Genomic DNA, 18,084 nt, shown 5'->3' on the forward strand with positions numbered 1-18,084 from the left:
TGAGGATTTCATGGAAATGTGACTTTGCACAGTCTCCACACTCAAATTAAGCACAATTAAGTACAATCCTGCAGCGCCAAAGGGAGAAGAACTATCGGCTCAGCTGTGATGATGTGACGCATGTATACTTTTTTTCGCTTGTATATCAAGACGTTGCTTGTATACCAAATTAAAAAATGTCACAAACAAATTTGCTTGTTTTGCAAAGCGGTCTTAACCACTTGAGGACCCACCCTTTACCCCCCCTTAAGGACCAGCGCTGGTTTGATTGATCTGTGCTGGGTGGGCTCTGCAGCCCCCAGCACAGATCAGGGTGCAGGCAGGGAGATCAGATTGCCCCCCTTTTTTCCCCCCTATGGGGATGATGTGCTGGGGGGGTCTGATCTCTCCTGCCTGCTGTGGGTGGCGGGGGGGGGCACCTCAAAGCCCCCCTCCGCGGCGAAATTCCCCCCTCCCTCTCCTACCTGCTGCCTCCCCCGGTGATCGGGGCTGCACAGGACGGCTATCCGTCCTGTGCAGCCAGTGACAGGACGTCCCCTGTCACATGGCGGCGATCCCCGGCCGCTGATTGGCCGGGGATCGCCGATCTGCCTTACGGCGCTGCTGCGCAGCAGCGCCGTACAAATGTAAACAAAGCGGATTATTTCCGCTTGTGTTTACATCTAGCCTGCGAGCCGCCATCGGCGGCCCGCAGGCTATTCACGGAGCCCCCCGCCGTGATTTGACAGGAAGCAGCCGCTCGTACGAGCGGCTGCTTCCTGATTAATTAGGCTGCAGCTGGCAACGCAGTACTGCGTCGCTGGTCCTGCAGCTGCCACTTTGCCGACGCACGTTATGAGTGTGCGGTCGGCAAGTGGTTAAACCAAGTTACTCTCAATGCAAGGTTTTACTGTATTTTTTATCTATTTTTCTTTTAGCTACTTTCGAATTATGTCAGTAGACATGACTTCAGTCTGAGTATTACAGCTTGCAGTTCAGCCATAAGCTGCCTACATGCATCAGAGAGAGAGGTCAGAGATACAGGCACCATCCAGCCGCCCTCAAGGGTTCCCATCAGCTAACTGTGAAATTAATGGGAAACTCTCGGCTCCAGTTCCTGCAGTAGAGCTGAATCTGAAGCCTTGAACAGACGCTCCCAGCAACAGTTGCTAAGCAGGGAAGCAGTTGCAATCCTGAAGTCAGCCCAGGTTTTGTCACTCGTCTGGACGTTCTCCCCCCCAGCAGATCTCAGCAGGCTTTGTCTGCATGGAATGTACACAAACTGGAGCTTACATCCGGATCAGCTGATTGTCATCTCTTGTCCATAGGTGCCTTTAAGGTGAATGTTGTTAGAGGGGGAGGTTGTAGAAAGCCCCATTTCATTCCTGCTTGTCAGGAGGTGGATTTCTTTGTCATCATTTGTAGTAACTTTCCACTTGATGTAGCCAGAAGTCAGGTTGAGACTGAGTCTGTGGATCAGATAACAGCTAGGGACCGTAGCCTGTGTCTGCCAGTCTAATTACAATGTGTCAGTGTCTGTGCTGGAAGCTGACAGAACGCAGCAATGCTCCATCAGGATGACAACATGCAGGATGAATGCCTTCATAGAAGCTTACCTTCGCTAAAATAAAAGTGGGCTTTAAAGGGGCTTCCAATTTAAACAGTTAAAAATGGAAATCCTCTCTTACTGGTAGATGTCAGAGGGACAGATTCAGACAGAGTGTGCAGCAGTTTAATGAATTAAGGTGGCCTCACATCTCTCGACTTGGTGGACTATCGACCATCCGATTCGATAACTTTTATTAAATTGGATGAAAAGAGCACGCTCAATCGCCGATGCGACCAATTTCTGCCCGAAATGCTGCAATATGTCGGGCAGTCGTGGTCGATCGGGTATGCGATCAACCGGTAACGGTGAGCAATATTGGGGACGAGCAATAAAACTCCTGTACTGTACACCCTAATCTCGAATGTACCCCTCCTCCGATGCACTATACCTAATCTATCTGTGTCCGCCACTGGCTCCGGGCTCTGTCTTCCATCCATAAATGTGCTCCACATGGTTGCCGGTGTACATGTTGGTGCGTATATGACATCACACATGCTTCCACGTTACTGCCGCATGACATTGATCGTGAATCGCCCTGCGGTGTATGGGCAGCCGACAGATCTCTCTCTAATCAGATTGGATCAGAGAGAGATTTGTCCCTTTGTCAAATCTGCCCATCATCACTAGATATATAGCTACCTTTAGATTTCCGACAGGCATCTTCTTAATATGAGATGGAGAGTGAACTGAACTACTGTTTTTAGAGCTGGGACAAGGTCCTCCAGTGCCAAGGCAGGGATGCTAAAGCGAAACCACCATCACACCTTGATTGTTTGCTTAGGCATCAGGCTACCTCCTTTCCACCACCCATCTGCTCAATCCCTACCTCAGGCTGATGTTGAGATATACTCCCTGAGCGTACATCAAATAAAGGCGCATGGAAATGTTTACGCCCAGTAATGCCATTAGTAAAATATCGGTATTAAAAAACGATATTTTACTATAAAAGTATAAAATATCAATATTAACCACTTCACCCAATAGGGGTTTTTACCCTAACGGACAAGAGCAATTTTCACCTGTCAGTGCTCCTCCCTTTTATTTGCCAATAACTTTATTACTACTTATCACTACAACATGATCTATACCTTGTTTTTCCCCAACAATTAGGCTTTCTGTGGGTAGTACATTTTGCTAAGAATTATTTTATTCTAAATGCATCTTAATGGAAATAATTTGCAAAACAGAATGAAAAAAGTTCATTATTTCTCAGTTTTCGGCCATTATAGTTTTAAAATAAAACGTGCTCCTGTGGATAAAACCCAGACATTTTATTTGCCCATTTGTCCTAACTATTAAACTGTTTAAATTATGTCCCTAGCACAATGTATGGCGACAATATATTATTTGGAAATGTAGGTGTTATTTTTCTGTGTTTTTTTTTAAGTCCGGTCCATAATTACAGGGCCCTATGAGGTAAAGTAATAGTAATATACCCTCATAAGATATAGATTAAAAAAGCTAAGTCCCTAAGGCAACTGTGTATGTATTTTTTTAAACTGCTTTTTTTTGGGGGGGAGGGGCTTTGGAAATTTAAGTTATTAATTTTATTAATATTTAATAAGTATATGTGTATTTATGTGCCTTTATGTATAATTTTACTTTTTGGCCATTAGATGGCGCTAGTGAGGTAGTGAACATTCCCTTGTTTTATAGGAAGTGTTCACTTTCTCTTTTTTTTTACATTTTACTACTTCTGACTGCTTCCTGTTTTATGAATGAACATGGCCCCTGATTGGGGTCATGTCCATTCCTTCCAAGCATTGAGATTGGGTAGAGGAGAGCTCAGTCCTTTTCCCCAATCACAGCCTTTTCCCCAATCACGGATTGCAGTGTCTCGACGGGTAACGGTGGCGGGGGGCGTGCACACGTGCACAACGGCAGTGGGAGAGAGCGACGTATTAAAACATCCTAGAGCCGTTAACATACTCAAACAGGACATTTTAATAAGGCGGCTTGTTGGGAAGTAGTTAAATACAGATATTTTACTATGGCCAAACCTAACCCTACTCTCACACAGAACCTTCCCCCCGACACCTAACCGTTAACCCCCCCCCCCCTTACAAACTACCTATCTAACGCCCAACCCTTAAACCCCCCCCTACACACAAACTACCTACCTAATGTCTGACCCTTAAACCCCCCCTCACACACACACACACACTACCTGCCTAATGCCTAAAACTAAATACTAAATACTACAAGGGGAAGACACTGAAGGGAAATGGCAAGCTTTTAAACTTATACTCAATCAATACTGTAGTATGTATATCCCATATGGAAACAAAATGTCTAGGAATAAAAAAAGGCCTCTATGGATGAATAGAAAGGTTAAAGATAAAATGAAGAGGAAAAAGAATGCCTATAAGGTCTTAAAACAGGAGGGGACCGAGGCTGCACTAAGCAATTATAAGGAATGCAATAAAAATTGTAAAAAAGAAATTAGGCAGGCAAAGATTGAAGCTGAAAAACAAATCGCTAAGGATATCAAATCTAACCCAAAAAAGTTTTACAAGTACATTAACTCTAAAAAAAGAAAGGTTGACTGTATTGGACTCCTAAAGGATGAGGATGGGAACTCAATGGTGGATGACCAAGGTAAGGCAGAGTTATTAAATGCTTTCTTTGCTTCTGTCTTCACAAAAGAAACAGCACTGTTGCAAACTACAGAGGCGGAAGAGTCTCAATCTTCTAACTGTAATATTAAATACTTAACGCAGGAAGAAGTGAAGGCAAGACTAAATAAATTAAAAATAGACAAGGCACCTGGCCCGGATGGCATGCATCCTCGGGTCCTAAGGGAATTAAGTTCAGTTATAGATAAACCCCTTTATCTTATCTTTTGTGACTCTCTTGCAACTGGCAGAGTCCCAGTGGATTGGCGTACAGCCCACGTTTTCCCATTATTTAAGAAGGGCAAAAAATCTGAACCAGGAAATTATAGACCTGTAAGTTTAACATCAGTTGTATGCAAACTATTTGAGGGGTTACTAAGAGATACTATACATGACTTCATAGTAGAAAATAATCTTATTTCTCAGCATCAACATGGGTTTACTAAAGACAGTAACATGACTAACTTTTGACTAACATGCTCAGCTTTTATGAGGTAGTGAATGCTAATATGGATATTGGGAATGCTGTAGATGTGATATACTTGGACTTTGCAAAGGCCTTCGACACTGTTCCCCACAAAAATCTGGTGCAAAAGTTGAGGATGCAAGGACTGGGGAAGAGTCTGTGTTCATGGATAGGGAACTGGCTAATGGACAGAAAACAAAGAGTTGTGGTCAATGGATCGTACTCAAAATGGGAGACTGTTAGCAGTGGGGTCCCACAGGGGTCTGTTCTGGGTCCAGTGCTCTTCAATTTATTTATTAATGACCTAGTAGATGCAGTAGTGAGCAATGTTGCTATTTTTGCGGATGATACAAAATTGTGCAGAATCATCAACTCTCAGGAAGATAGTGTCATATTGCAACAGGATCTGGATAGGATGGCTATATGGGCACATACATGGCAGATGAAATTCAATGTTGACAAATGTAAGGTCATGCATTTTGGACGTACTAATGGTCTAGCACCATACAAAATAAATGGGATACAGTTGGGGACATCAAACTTGGAGAAGGACTTAGGAGTACTCATTGACAACAAGTTAAATAATTGTACTCAATGCCAAGCAGCTGCAGCTAAAGCTAACAAAATTTTGGGATGCATTAAAAGGGAAATAAAAACTCGAGATGCTAGCATAATATTTCCCCTGTTTAACTCTCTAGTAAGACCACATCTGGAATATGGAATTCAGTTCTGGGCACCACATTACAAAAAAGATATTGCAGTTTTAGAACAGGTGCAGAGACGAGCAACAAAATTGATGCGTGGGATGGAAGGTCTCACTTATCGAGAAAGGTTAGATAAACTGGGTTTATTTAGTCTAGAGAAAAGACGCCTTAGAGGGGATCTAATTAACATGTATAAATACATCAGAGGGCAATATAATACCTTGGCGGATGAGCTTTTTGTCCCTAGGCCTTCTCAAAGGACTAGAGGACATGATCTGCGCATGGAGGAAAAACGTTCTAGCCATTTATTTAGGAAAGGGTTCTTTACAGTTAGAGTGATTAAGATGTGGAATGCATTGCCACAAGAAGTCGTTATGGCAAACTCTATACCTGCATTTAAAGGGGGCTTAGATGCTTTCCTTGCGTTGAAAGACATCCATGGCTACAATTGCTAGGTAATGCCTAATGATGTTGATCCAGGGATTTTATCTGATTGCCATCTGGAGTCGGGAAGGAATTTTTCCCTTTAGGGGCTAATTGGACCATGCCTTGTAAGGGTTTTTTCGCCTTCCTCTGGATCAACAGGGATATGTGAGGGAGCAGGCTGGTGTTGTACTTTATACTGGTTGAACTCGATGGACGTATGTCTTTTTTGAACCAAAATAACTATGTAACTATGTAACTATGTAACTATGTAACTATGTAATTCCCCCACTCGCACACCCTACCTACCTAATACCTAAACCTCAAACTCCCCCCCCCCCCCCGAACAAACTACCTGCCTATTGGCGGAAAAAACCCCATAGCTGTGGTACGATGCGATGATTGCATCAAATCCGCGGCAAAAAAATAAATAAAAAAAGATCTTGGGCACTGCAAAATATTTGCACTTGAGCACCAGCGGCGCCTGATATATAGCCACACTGTATCAGCGCGCGCTATTTACCAGGTGCCCAAATTTCCACTCTAGCTCCATAATACTGCTATTTTCTATTGGCGCCTATGGGGGCGCCCAATTAGTCTATTTGCCGCAGACATTCTTTTTTGCCACTCCACCTTCAGATCAAACAGCATGCTTACAGCAGAAGCAGAGAATGAGAGGGTGGTTGTTCTCTGGGAGTGCCTGGACTCTGCAGAGTGACACGTCTCTATTACACAGCTCTGGCTACACTGATAAAAATGTGCCTCCTTAAAGGGAGCCTCTCTCACCTCTGCCTCGGACTGGCCCTGCTGTAGGCCCTTTCTTTTATGAACAGCTCCCTTGGGCATTGGTGTCTCTTTTTCATGTTTTACTCCCCATTTCCAGCCTCCTCTTTCATACAGTATGTATGAACCTCCATTTTCAGGTGTCCCCCTGGGCTGCAGCCGCCCAAGGCCAGGGCCTTTGTGGCCTTTCCAGAAATCCAGCCCTGGTTGTCAATGAAAACATTTGATGGCTTTGCACTAGTAGTTTGGTAAACAGGAATATGCTTTTCTTGTTTTTAGATTTGCAGTATGCTTCTGTCTGGCGTACGTGAAATATGGACGCCAGGGAAAAATGAGCACGGGGAAACTGCAGATAGCACAATATCGGTACAGTGACTGATATTCTATTATTTACAGTGTTAATTTTCCATAATAAAATATCTGTAAATTTTACAGATATTTTACTATAGCTAAACCTAACCCTAAGCCCCGGTTCACATTAGCGTTTGCCATTTTGCCAATGGAACCGGCCGTACAGTTCCGTGGTCTGCTCCGCTGAAATGCTGCAGGACCCAATTTTCCGGACCGTTTCGCTTAGCGTAACAGAAACGGAAGGTTTTGCAGCATATAGGAACCAATGAAAACGGATGTTTTACAACACACTGGCTGAAAAACTGACTGTTTTCATCGGATCCAGATGGCTGGATCCGTATGTCCTGAATATATAAAGTCAGCGCAGGTCTATAGTAATACAGATTTCGTCATTTACTGGTATACAGGATCTTCGAACAAAAAGGTAAAGAAGCAAGGCTTACCAGATTCCAACAACCCACATTATAAGGTTGTAAACGAGTTTGATAGATGGTCTGCAGAACTTTCAAATGGTGTCGTTTCACCAGCGATGTTGCACACCACAAATTCCTCCGGAATATATTAGATATCCTGAGGTTGCAGAGACTCGCCAAAGCGGAGTCCAGTAGGATAGTGACATGAAAGAGATGTACGGCACATCTAAGTGTAAACCGTCTTTATTACATAACCAGTAAAACAATTTAAAAACAAGGATAAAAGAAACTCACATACGGGGCCCGTGCACTGGGAACCCCGAAAAAGTAGCGCGCATAAAATGGTCAATAGAAGACCTCAAATAAAATGGTGCCGCCTGTCGCCTTCCCGACCGGTTTCGCAATCTTGCGTCATCAGGGGAGAAAGGCGACCAGGCGGCCAGCACCAACTTTATAACATTTTTGAATTAAAAAGTGGGAGTGGTTAGGCTCCACCTTTTTCAGACTACACTAGTCAAAGGCAGAAAGCATCAAACACAAAATAAAACATTGTGACAAATTGCACAATGTTTTATTTATCAGAGGGAAAGTAGCAAAAGATCTCTTAGATAGTGTGAATAAGAAGAGGTGAATGCAATATTACCTGCATATCCTATTCGTAGTAGGCTAGTTAGGGCTAAATTAAAAGCTAGATTGATTACTCTGCCTTAGGGCATGTTCATAGTAAAGACATGCCCTAAGGCAGAGTAATCAATCTAGCTTTTAATTTAGCCCTAACTAGCCTACTACGAATAGGATATGCAGGTAATATTGCATTCACCTCTTCTTATTCACACTATCTAAGAGATCTTTTGCTACTTTCCCTCTGACACAATGCAATTTGTCACAATGTTTTATTTTGTGTTTGATGCTTTCTGCCTTTGACTAGTGTAGTCTGAAAAAGGTGGAGCCTAACCACTCCCACTTTTTAATTCAAAAATGTTATAAAGTTGGTGCTGGCCGCCTGGTCGCCTTTCTCCCCTGATGACGCAAGATTGTGAAACCGGTCGGGAAGGCGACAGGTGGCACCATTTTATTTGAGGTCTTCTATTGACCATTTTATGCGCGCTACTTTTTTGGGGTTCCCAGTGCACGGGCCCCGTATGTGAGTTTCTTTTATCCTTGTTTTTAAATTGTTTTACTTGTTATGTAATAAAGACGGTTTACACTTAGATGTGCCGTACATCTCTTTCATGTCACTATCCTACTGGATTCCGCTTTGGCGAGTCTCTGCGACCTCAGGATATCTAATATATTCCGGAGGAATTTGTGGTGTGCAACATCGCTGGTGAAACGACACCATTTGAAAGTTCTGCAGACCATCTATCAAACTCGTTTACAACCTTATAATGTGGGTTGTTGGAATCTGGTAAGCCTTGCTTCTTTACCTTTTTGTTCGAATATCCTGTATACCAGAAAATGACGAAATCTGTATTACTATAGACCTGCGCTGACTTTATATATTCATTGCTTGTGTGGACTTTTGGACATTGTCCTTCTCGGCTGCGGTCGCCTTCTGCCTTGGCGCTGACACTTGTTGTTTATTTTTGGATCCGTATGTCCTGTTCCGTAAAAAAAACTCTAATGTGAACCCGGGCATAACCCTACTCCCACACAACCCTCCCCCCCCACCACCGGCTTACCGATATTTTATATGGAAATCAATGGCAGCATCCAATTTGTCCAGGAGCCACATGACTGTTACCGTCTGTTAGGCAAATCTTCAAAGTGGTCACATTTTTTATAGTAGTTCATAGAAACCAGAATAGTTTTGTAACGATGAAGCCTGATTGGTTACTAAACCAATAGTTCCCATAAAAAAGCTCCCATTATGGTCCATTGTTCGGCATCTCTGAGGAGCGTGTATAAAATAAAAGAAGGCAGAGTTGTAGCCCGACTCTCAAATTTACGCTGCATGTTGGAAATTTGGAAACGATAAAATAGTACAGTACCAAGAGTGCTACAAAGTGGTTAAATCACTGTGCCGCACCACAAATACCACAGTCAGATTAAATTAGCATGAAGAGTGCTGAGTGCTACTGCAGAAATGATATACTCCGTGTGCCATGCACAGCAATTTGTCTGGTACAAAACAAAAAAAATTAAATGGAGTCCAAAAAGTATTCTTTGTAGCTCGTATGGTAATATAACAGCATGGTTGGTTGCGTGGGTTGTAAAAATGTACGGCTCCATACAAGCTACTTAAATCCCCAGTAGAGCTATCATAGCTAAAAGGATACCAGAGAATGTTATATTAAAAATGTGGGGATCAGGCATGTATTAGGTGCAGTTCTCATGCCCACTGCTCCCCCATCCTCCTCTGTACTGGAGCACTCCGTCATTGTGCCGTCGTGCGCACGCGCACAGTGCTCCTGGCCACATGCCTGTGCACTACCACTCGACTCCGGTGACCTGGACTGAGCTGTGGTGGAGGATTCATGGTATAGAGGACGGGGGTGGAGGAGAATGTGGGCATGAAGACTGCACCTAATACATGCCTGCTCCTCCCATTTTTAATATATCGTTTGGCTCTGGTATCCTTGAAGAATGGACCATTTAAAGGGGAACTTCAGCCTAAACAAACATACTGTCATTAAGTTATATTAGTTATGTTAATTAAAATAGGTAATATAATCTCTTACCCACCCTCTTTTAAAAGAACAGAAAAATGTTTGTGATTTCATGGGGGCAGCCATCTTTTTCATGGGGGCAGCCATCTTTTTGGTTGAAAGGAGGTGGCAGGGAGCAGGAGACACAGTTCCAACTGTCCTGTATCCTGATCACCCCTTCCAGTTGCACGAGAACAACAACATCAGAAATCCCATCATGCTTTGCACAGCATCAGAAAAAATGCACGGGCAGTTTTTTTCTGTGCAGCTAAAAATGAGGTTTGGGTAAGAAAAACAAAGTTCTGATGCTGTGAAACTGTTAAAGAAACACCAAGCCTTTTCTGTTCTGCTGAGTAGATTTTTAGTCTGGAGGTTCACTTTAAGTAGCTTTCGTGTATTTATATTACAGTTCAGTGGTAAATGTGGGTACAGGCTTTGCAATACCATGCAATCTATTCTGACAATGTCACCAAGATGTGGATGAACACAATGTAAATGTACCCCCTGTGCAGTGCCAAATCAGAGAGAGAGGTGTCTCTTGGTCAAATCTGCACATACATCAGCACCTTTACTGTTTTCCAGTCCAGCAAGAGTTAAAAAATTAGAGTTGTTACCTATGCAAATGAACTTGTTGAACCACTTGTTTATTTGAACTTGTGTTCTCACCTTGCTACCTATACTGGAAGGGGGGTCATCAGGCTATCTATATGGAAGGGGGGGGGGGCATCTGGCTTCTTATACTAGAGGGAAGGGGAGGAGGGGGGTCGTCAGGATACCTATACTGGAGGGAAGGGGGGGGGGTCATCAGGCTAGCTAAACTTTAGGAGGGGGGAAGTGTCATCTAGGTACTTATACTGGAGGGAAGGGTCAAGGGCTACCTATACTGGAGGGAGGGGGAAGGGTCATCTGGCTACCTATATTGAGAGGGTCATCTGGCTATCTATACTGAAGGGGGCACTGCTGACAGTAGCCTTGGGCGGTAAAGAGTACAAATCCGGCCCTGATTAGTTTCAGCGCCAGAGTTTTAAAGTAAACCTGTGAGTATTTTTGGTGCAAAAATTTACCTACTTAGCTCTGTAGAGGGAAGCCCTGGATCTTCCCCCGGTTTCTCTCCACCTCACTGTTCCAGTGCTAGGACCGCAGAAGGTAGCAAGAAATTTGAGTGCCTGTTAGCAGCGAAGTTGGGGGGCTGCCATAGGTGGCCATTGAAATATCAGCATTGAGGGGAAATTTGTGCACCTGTAGCCCACCTCAATTAGGGGGCGCTGAGTCAAGCCACGGACGCCCAAATTTACTCCTCAATGCTGCTATTTCAATGGACTCCTGTGGCGGCGGCCAAAAAAGAAAGTTTTATTCTATGTGCAGCGATCGGCGAGTCCGGTGGGGCGGGGGTGGTGGTGTTTAAGGTTAGGCATAGGGGGTGGTTAAGGTTAGACATCAGGTAGGGTGTTTGTTTAGGAGCGGCTGTTAGGGTTAGGCGTCAGGAAGGATGTGTGTGTGTGTGTGTGTGTGTGTGTGTGTGTGTGTGTGTGTGTGTGTGTGTGTGTGTGCAGGGCAGAGGGTTCTGTGTAAGAGTAGGGTTAGGTTTAGCTATAGTAAAATATCCGTATTTGATACCAATATTTTACACCAGTGGTGCTCATGCTCATCGGAAATTCCGGATATCCGAACTACCCAGATAATCTGAACTTTTTCCGCTTCCCGAACTCGGATTCGGATTCCGGATATCTGTGCAAATCCGAATAGCGCTATCCGAGTAAACTCGGATATGTATCTGAAATCCGGACTCCGGTCGGATACTGAGGTCGGATATCCAAATCCGGATACTGTAACTAAGGAGATGACGTCCATGACGTCATTGAGCCAATCAGAGAGCTCCCAGCCTAAGCCCTAGCAACCAATCACAGAAGGGAACCCTGGCCAGCCTCTCCTGACCTCATTGACCCAATCAGAGGGCTCCCAGCCTAAGCCCTAGCACCCAATCACAGAAGGGAACCCTGGCCAGCCCCCCCCCCCCCACCTCCCCTGTATATTAAGGAGGGGTGCCATTATGAGAAATCTAGTCCTTGCTAGTGACTGCTCACTGAGAGACATGCTCCATTGCTGCTGGCCTAGCAAGTGCTGTATACAGTGATAAACCTATAGCTTTTGAGGGCTAAACACCTTCACTACCCTATTGTTCTAGCTTGATTTCATTCAGTGACAGTCAGACTTTGTGCTGAAGCAGCTGCCTGCTAGGTCCTGTGTGTGTGCAGGCCATTGCCTGCTACTGCTGGCCTGCTATTAGCCTTAGCTACAGTATAGGTTATGGAATAGGATCACTGTGTTATTGTGTAGTTAGTACTGCAGTGCTAGTTAGTTGTTAGAGTAGTACTGTGTTAGCTTACTACAGATTACTGCAGTGCTGCTGTGCTGAGCAGTGACAGTGTGACAGTTAGACAGTTAGTGCTCGATTTACAAAGCGGTGCTAACCCAGTTAGCACGCCTAAAAGACTTTAGGCGTGATAACCATTGCACCACGCTGGTGAAAAGCCAGTTTAGGCGTGATAAGTTTAGGTGTGATAAGTTTAGGCGTGATAAGTTTAGGCGTGATAAGTTTAGATAAGTTTAGATCGCGCGCAAAGTCCCGCACGCAAAGTAGCACCATTAAACTCTATGCGAAGTGCACCAGACTATGCTAGCGCAAAACTTTTGATTAGCTGTGCACTGCGGTGCTAACCCAGTTGGTGCTATAGTTATCACGCCTAAACTTATCACACCTAGGGCTCGATTCACAAAGCGGTGCTAACCCAGTTAGAGACTTTAGGCATGATAACCATTGCACCACTCTGGTGAAAAGCCAGTTTAGGCGTGATAAGTTTAGGTGTGATAAGTTTAGGTGTGATAAGTTTAGGCATGCTAAGTTTAGATAAGTTTAGATCGCTTGCAAAGTCCCGCACGCAAAGCAGCGCCATTAAACTTTATACAAAGTGCACCAGTCTTTGCTAGCGTAAAACTTTTGATCAGCTGTGCACTGCGGTGCTAACGCAGTTGGCGCTTAAACTTAGCATGCCTAAACTTATCACACCTAAACTTATCATGCCTAAACTTATCACACCTAAACTTATCACACCTAAACTTATCATGCCTAAACTGAGTTTAGGCATGATAAAGGGCTTTTCACCAGGGTGCTAACTGTTAGCACCGCTTTGTGAATCAAGCCCCTAAACTTATCACACCTAAACTGAGTTTAGGCGTGATAAAGGGCTTTTCACCAGCATGCTACCTGTTAGCACCGCTTTGTGAATCAAGCCCAAAGTGTGCACTGTCTTCTACTCTGCTGTCTGTCACTCCGTGCTGATTTGCTTTAAAGTCCAACCCCGATTTTAATAAAGTACAAGTACCCCACATCATCTTGCTGAAGCAAGCTGGCGCTGGCAGTGGTCAGACTCGGAGCACCAGAACCCCCTCTGCCACTCCTGCTGACACTAAGGCCTGTTCAGGCAGCCAGTCCTCAGTGGCCTCCTCTGCTCCCTCCACCACTTCCCGTGCAAGGAAAAAACACTGCCAGACCCTGTTGGGTGAGTCTTTCCCTGTTGTTGGCAACAGGAAGACATGAAGTGGCTGGGAATCACTATGTCTGCCTTACCACCCTTTACCACCACCACCACAACCTCCTGGTTCCTCCTGATTGTTAACAATTACTAACTAAGCCGCCTGGTTCACAATTTTTTTACAGCCGTGGTACCAATGGTACATGCCACGTACACGTGCCACGTCCGGCATGCTCCTGGCGCATACACCTGCTGCTGCTGCATTGCCCTGCTCCTGCTGCCTGTGTTGCTTCCACCGCCAGGGTGCCACAGGCCACTGCTGCTGTGCTGACACCACCTATATTTAACCCAAAACACAAATGCTGCGTAATTTTTTTGATGTCTCAGTTGTGCGGTTGGACTTTGGACACAATGTGGGCTGCACGACCGCTGTCTGGAACCTAGTCCTGATGTTAATTTACAGCTTTTTTTTTTTTTGTATTTTAACTCCCCACATAATCAATTAGTGTTCCTCTTTAAAAAAACATGATGCTACATGCATCATTTACCCTAAAAAAAAATGTTTTGCAAGCAATTTAAAGGCCACTTCCGGTTTTCTATCCGGATGTCCGAATCAGTTCGGATCTCCCGGATAATGCATTTGGATATCCGCATGTACGCGGATACCAGAACATTCGGATTCGGATATCTGATTCGGATCTGGATATCTGGGTATTATTATTATTATTATTATTATTATAATTTATAGTACAAACAAATAATGGGGAACAAATATACATAAGAAATACAAGACACTGTACAGTCATGACATTGAATAGAATAAATACAGATACATACATAGTTGATGTGTAGTTGGTACATGTACAAATATTAAAATTACAGCAGTATGAGAAACACTAGGAGGAGGTCCCTGCCCTTGCGAGCTTACAATCTAGAGGGTAGTGGGAAGGAAACAAAAGGGTATCTGGATCCGAATCAATTCGGTTTTTAAAAAGGGGTATCCAAGCACCCCTGTTTTACACTACAGTCCTTCTTTCCTGGGCTCCCAAATTTCCAGGCAGCCTTTAATAACACACGCCCCCTGAAGATCGCGCAGGCCGAGTCGCGACAGTGCATAAGCAAGTAGTCACCACTTGGGTCTTGGTGGAAGGAGCTGTGTCCGTTTAGCTCCGAGCTAGTGCGCAGTGCAGCCGAGCTCCATCGGCAAGCCCTTGTTGATGGGCTTCGGAGGGTCTCAGTGCCGGAGTGGCGAGGTGGTGGAGGACAGAGGAAGCATCTGGAGAAGCCAGAGACTTCCCTCTACATAGGCAAGTGTCCATTTCCAAATCGTAAGTTCTTATAGCTGTAACTGCAAAAAGCTGCGGGACGAAATCTTAGGGAGGGGACAGCAGCGGCCTCAAGCATGGCGGAACTTCAGCATGGGACCTGATAGACTTATAGGGACTGGAAAAAGCCCAAGGTGAGTAAATCATTTCTCTTTTAGCTTTGCTTCATGTATCCTTTAAGGCCGGTTTCAGATCATAAACCACTGCATCGTAAACAGGCCTTCAGGGAACACCACGCCATTGCACGGTGTTCCCTGTCTGGCCACCGGCCAAGCAGGAAGTGACGTGTGCATGACGAGTGCTTGCCGTCCCTTCCTGCTTCGGGTATGCAGAAGTGTACTGTTTAAATACCCTAGTGCATGCACACCACGACATTGCATCAGCAGTTTTTAAAAATCCACGCGTCACCATAGACTAACATGACTTCCGGGCTGACACAAACCACTGAAACTCGACACAGAAGCAGTGCGGTAATGTAGTTCTTGACCTGCGTCGGGAATGTGGCAAAAACGTCACTTCTGTTGTGTTGCGTAATGTTGCAGTATGAAATCCTCCATAGGCTTTCAGTGCATGGAGGTGTAAAGGTGTGCCTCCGTGTGAAAGGGCAATGAGGGTGAAAGGTAAAAAAAATGGCTTCATGTTAAATTGTAAGACGAACGCAAACTTTGCGTAAAGTTCGCTAGAAATTGTACAGAGAAGGTTCTCCAGGAACATTTCGCCGCCGAACATGTTCATTCAACTAGTCTAACCAGGCATTCGTGGTACAGCCTGCATTATAAATGAAGCATAATTGACTGAGCAGATGACACGTCCGGTCCTCTCCCCACCCTGCAGAACAAGCTGGTTGTGGTCCTCACCGTGCATCAGAGGAGGACACCACAGGACCTTCATGAATGGCTGATCTCTTGCACAGGAGCGGATGAAGTTGGTACAAATGTAATGTGAGATTTTGTGATGCTTTCCATTCATCATCCATTTATCTTTTCAGATGAAAATACTCCTTTATTCAGCATTGACTATGGAAACGAACCACAGCCGTATATTTCTCAGTGATAACGTTGTATTGTTCTTCCCCACAACCCAGTGCGTGTCACTACTGCGAAAGTCAATTCAAAATATAGCCCATTCTAAATAGGGATGAAGATTTGTGGCTGGATGGCTGTAATCCACTGAGAAGCTCCTGGCGCTGCGAGACATCTACAGTATTTTGGAAATACATCATGTTCGGGGCACAGAGCCAAAGACGAAAATTACAAGCCTACAGAAGAGGGCCGCGCACTTTCTGTGGGATAGCGGGATTAATTCCCGGCTGGGATTGCTTAAAAAAATACATTATTGAAATGCCAGTCGTATCATTCAGACTCACCTCTCTTGTCGTCTCCGAACCTCCCCCCTCCACTTGTTTGTTTTTTCATCTCCCATTTGCTGCGACGATGCAATCAGTTTAATCAGGAAACGTCAAATTACTGGCACAGCTGTATGGATTTGGCACAGCTCCGTCCAGATCTATTTATTTTTCCGTCATTCCCTAATATTTTCAGTATGGATGTGCAACTGTTTTGCATAATTAATATTTTGAGTGGAAATAGGCCTCTCTTTCATGGTGCAGTTATTGAAAGGACCGTCATGCTAACGAGAAGGAACAGGTGTAAGTGATTAAATAGGGCAGAAAGCAGTAAATTAAGGGTAACTGTTCAAGCGCTACAGCTGAAAAGGTACACATTTTACACCTCTGAAGGATTCAGAACTTTAGGGGGCATAAAATGGTATACCGAATACCGATATATACCCAACCCCCCATTGCTTCAAACTGCTACAATTAAATTATTAATGAATGAAGAAAATAGTGATCTATTGTAGTGAAATTCATGTTTGAAATTGTAAATCATACAACCGGGGAAAATGTGAAATTTATTTTGTTTGGCCAAGTAAGGGCCAAGTCAGACGGACAGCTGAGGGCGGATTGTTTCACTGTGGCTAGGGCCAGTTCTAGATATTCTGCTGCCTGAAGAAAATTTTGGAAAGACCATCGGCACCAGTTAGCAGCAGGTGGCTGTGATTGGGGCCAGCGCCCCGTCTGATTGGTCGCGTGCCAAATTCCCCTCTGACAAGCCATGGTGATCTTTCACCGGAGATGGGGTTTTACCGTAGCATGCCTTGATAAGAGGCATTTATTGACATCACACCTGCTTATGATGTCATAGGGAAGGGCGAAATGTGCCAGCGGTCGAATGCGGACAGGGATTTGGGGGTGCTTGGATGAGGAGGATAGTGTGTGTGGCAGGAAGACGGACGGGTCAGCGGAGAGGAGGCAGGTGCCAGGTGGTCCAAATTGTTTGTTCAAATGTCGCCCCCTAGATTTTACCACCTGAACCACCTGATTCCGGTGCCTTTATGGTAGGTCCGCCCCTGACTTTGGCCACTTTTTTGCCATTGTGTAGAAAAGCATTTGGCATCATTTCCTGACAATTTTTCATTCATGGCGTTATGGGCTCCTAAGGGAATACCACAAACCCCACCAATTTGAGAAGATGTATGCTGTATTTCGGACCATTTGATCGACCAAGGCACTTGTGCGATCAACGGTAAACAATGGAGGAGGACCGCTCCTATTCAACTCACTACGCAATGGGTCATGCGGGTAAATGACAGAGACAATTGTCGGCAGCTGTCTGTCTGAACCAAGCCTAAGCTCACACTAACGGGGAATATGCCAATTTTCCATTCACTCAACAGACACAGACAATATGACAATCAGACAGACAATATAGATATAACTAGGGCTGCTCAAATCCGGATCCGGGAGACACCTGGATAGTTGCTATCCGGATATCTCCCAGTAAACCTGTGCGGGGTGGACGGGGGGGGTCAAGCTTAACTGTCTGACGTCTTCTTCGTCTGTCCCTGGCGCCTTCCATGATGCGGTCCACGTGCATCACGTGACTACAAACACTTCCTCCTTCAACCCGGAAGGAGGAAGTGTTTGTAGTCACATGACCGCCGTGTGGAACGCATCGTGGGAGGCGCCAGGGATGGACAAAGAAGACGTCAGACAGGTAAGCTTGACTCCCCCCGTCCACCCCGCACAGGTTTACTGGGAGATATCGGGATAGCAACTATCCGGGTGTGTCCCGGATCCGGATTTGAGCAGCCCTAGATATAACATTAAGAAAGATTAAAATAATGGATAGTGGTGAGTGAAGCATTCATTTTCCATGAGTTCATTTGGATGCAT

General features: G+C 44.8%; 1 long non-coding RNA gene across 1 annotated transcript in view; it reads left to right on the plus strand.

Moving 5' to 3' along the window:
- Window positions 1–1,189: 1,189 nt before the first annotated feature.
- Window positions 1,190–18,084, plus strand: part of LOC137518232 (uncharacterized) — a 51,301-nt gene continuing 34,406 nt past the window's right edge. Inside the window, exon 1 of the long non-coding RNA XR_011020765.1 lies at window positions 1,190–1,318. This is a non-coding gene — a long non-coding RNA (uncharacterized lncRNA). The remainder of the gene's footprint in view (window positions 1,319–18,084) is intronic.

The sequence above is a fragment of the Hyperolius riggenbachi genome, chromosome 5 (assembly GCF_040937935.1).
Source record: "Hyperolius riggenbachi isolate aHypRig1 chromosome 5, aHypRig1.pri, whole genome shotgun sequence".
Lineage (NCBI taxonomy): Eukaryota > Metazoa > Chordata > Amphibia > Anura > Hyperoliidae > Hyperolius > Hyperolius riggenbachi.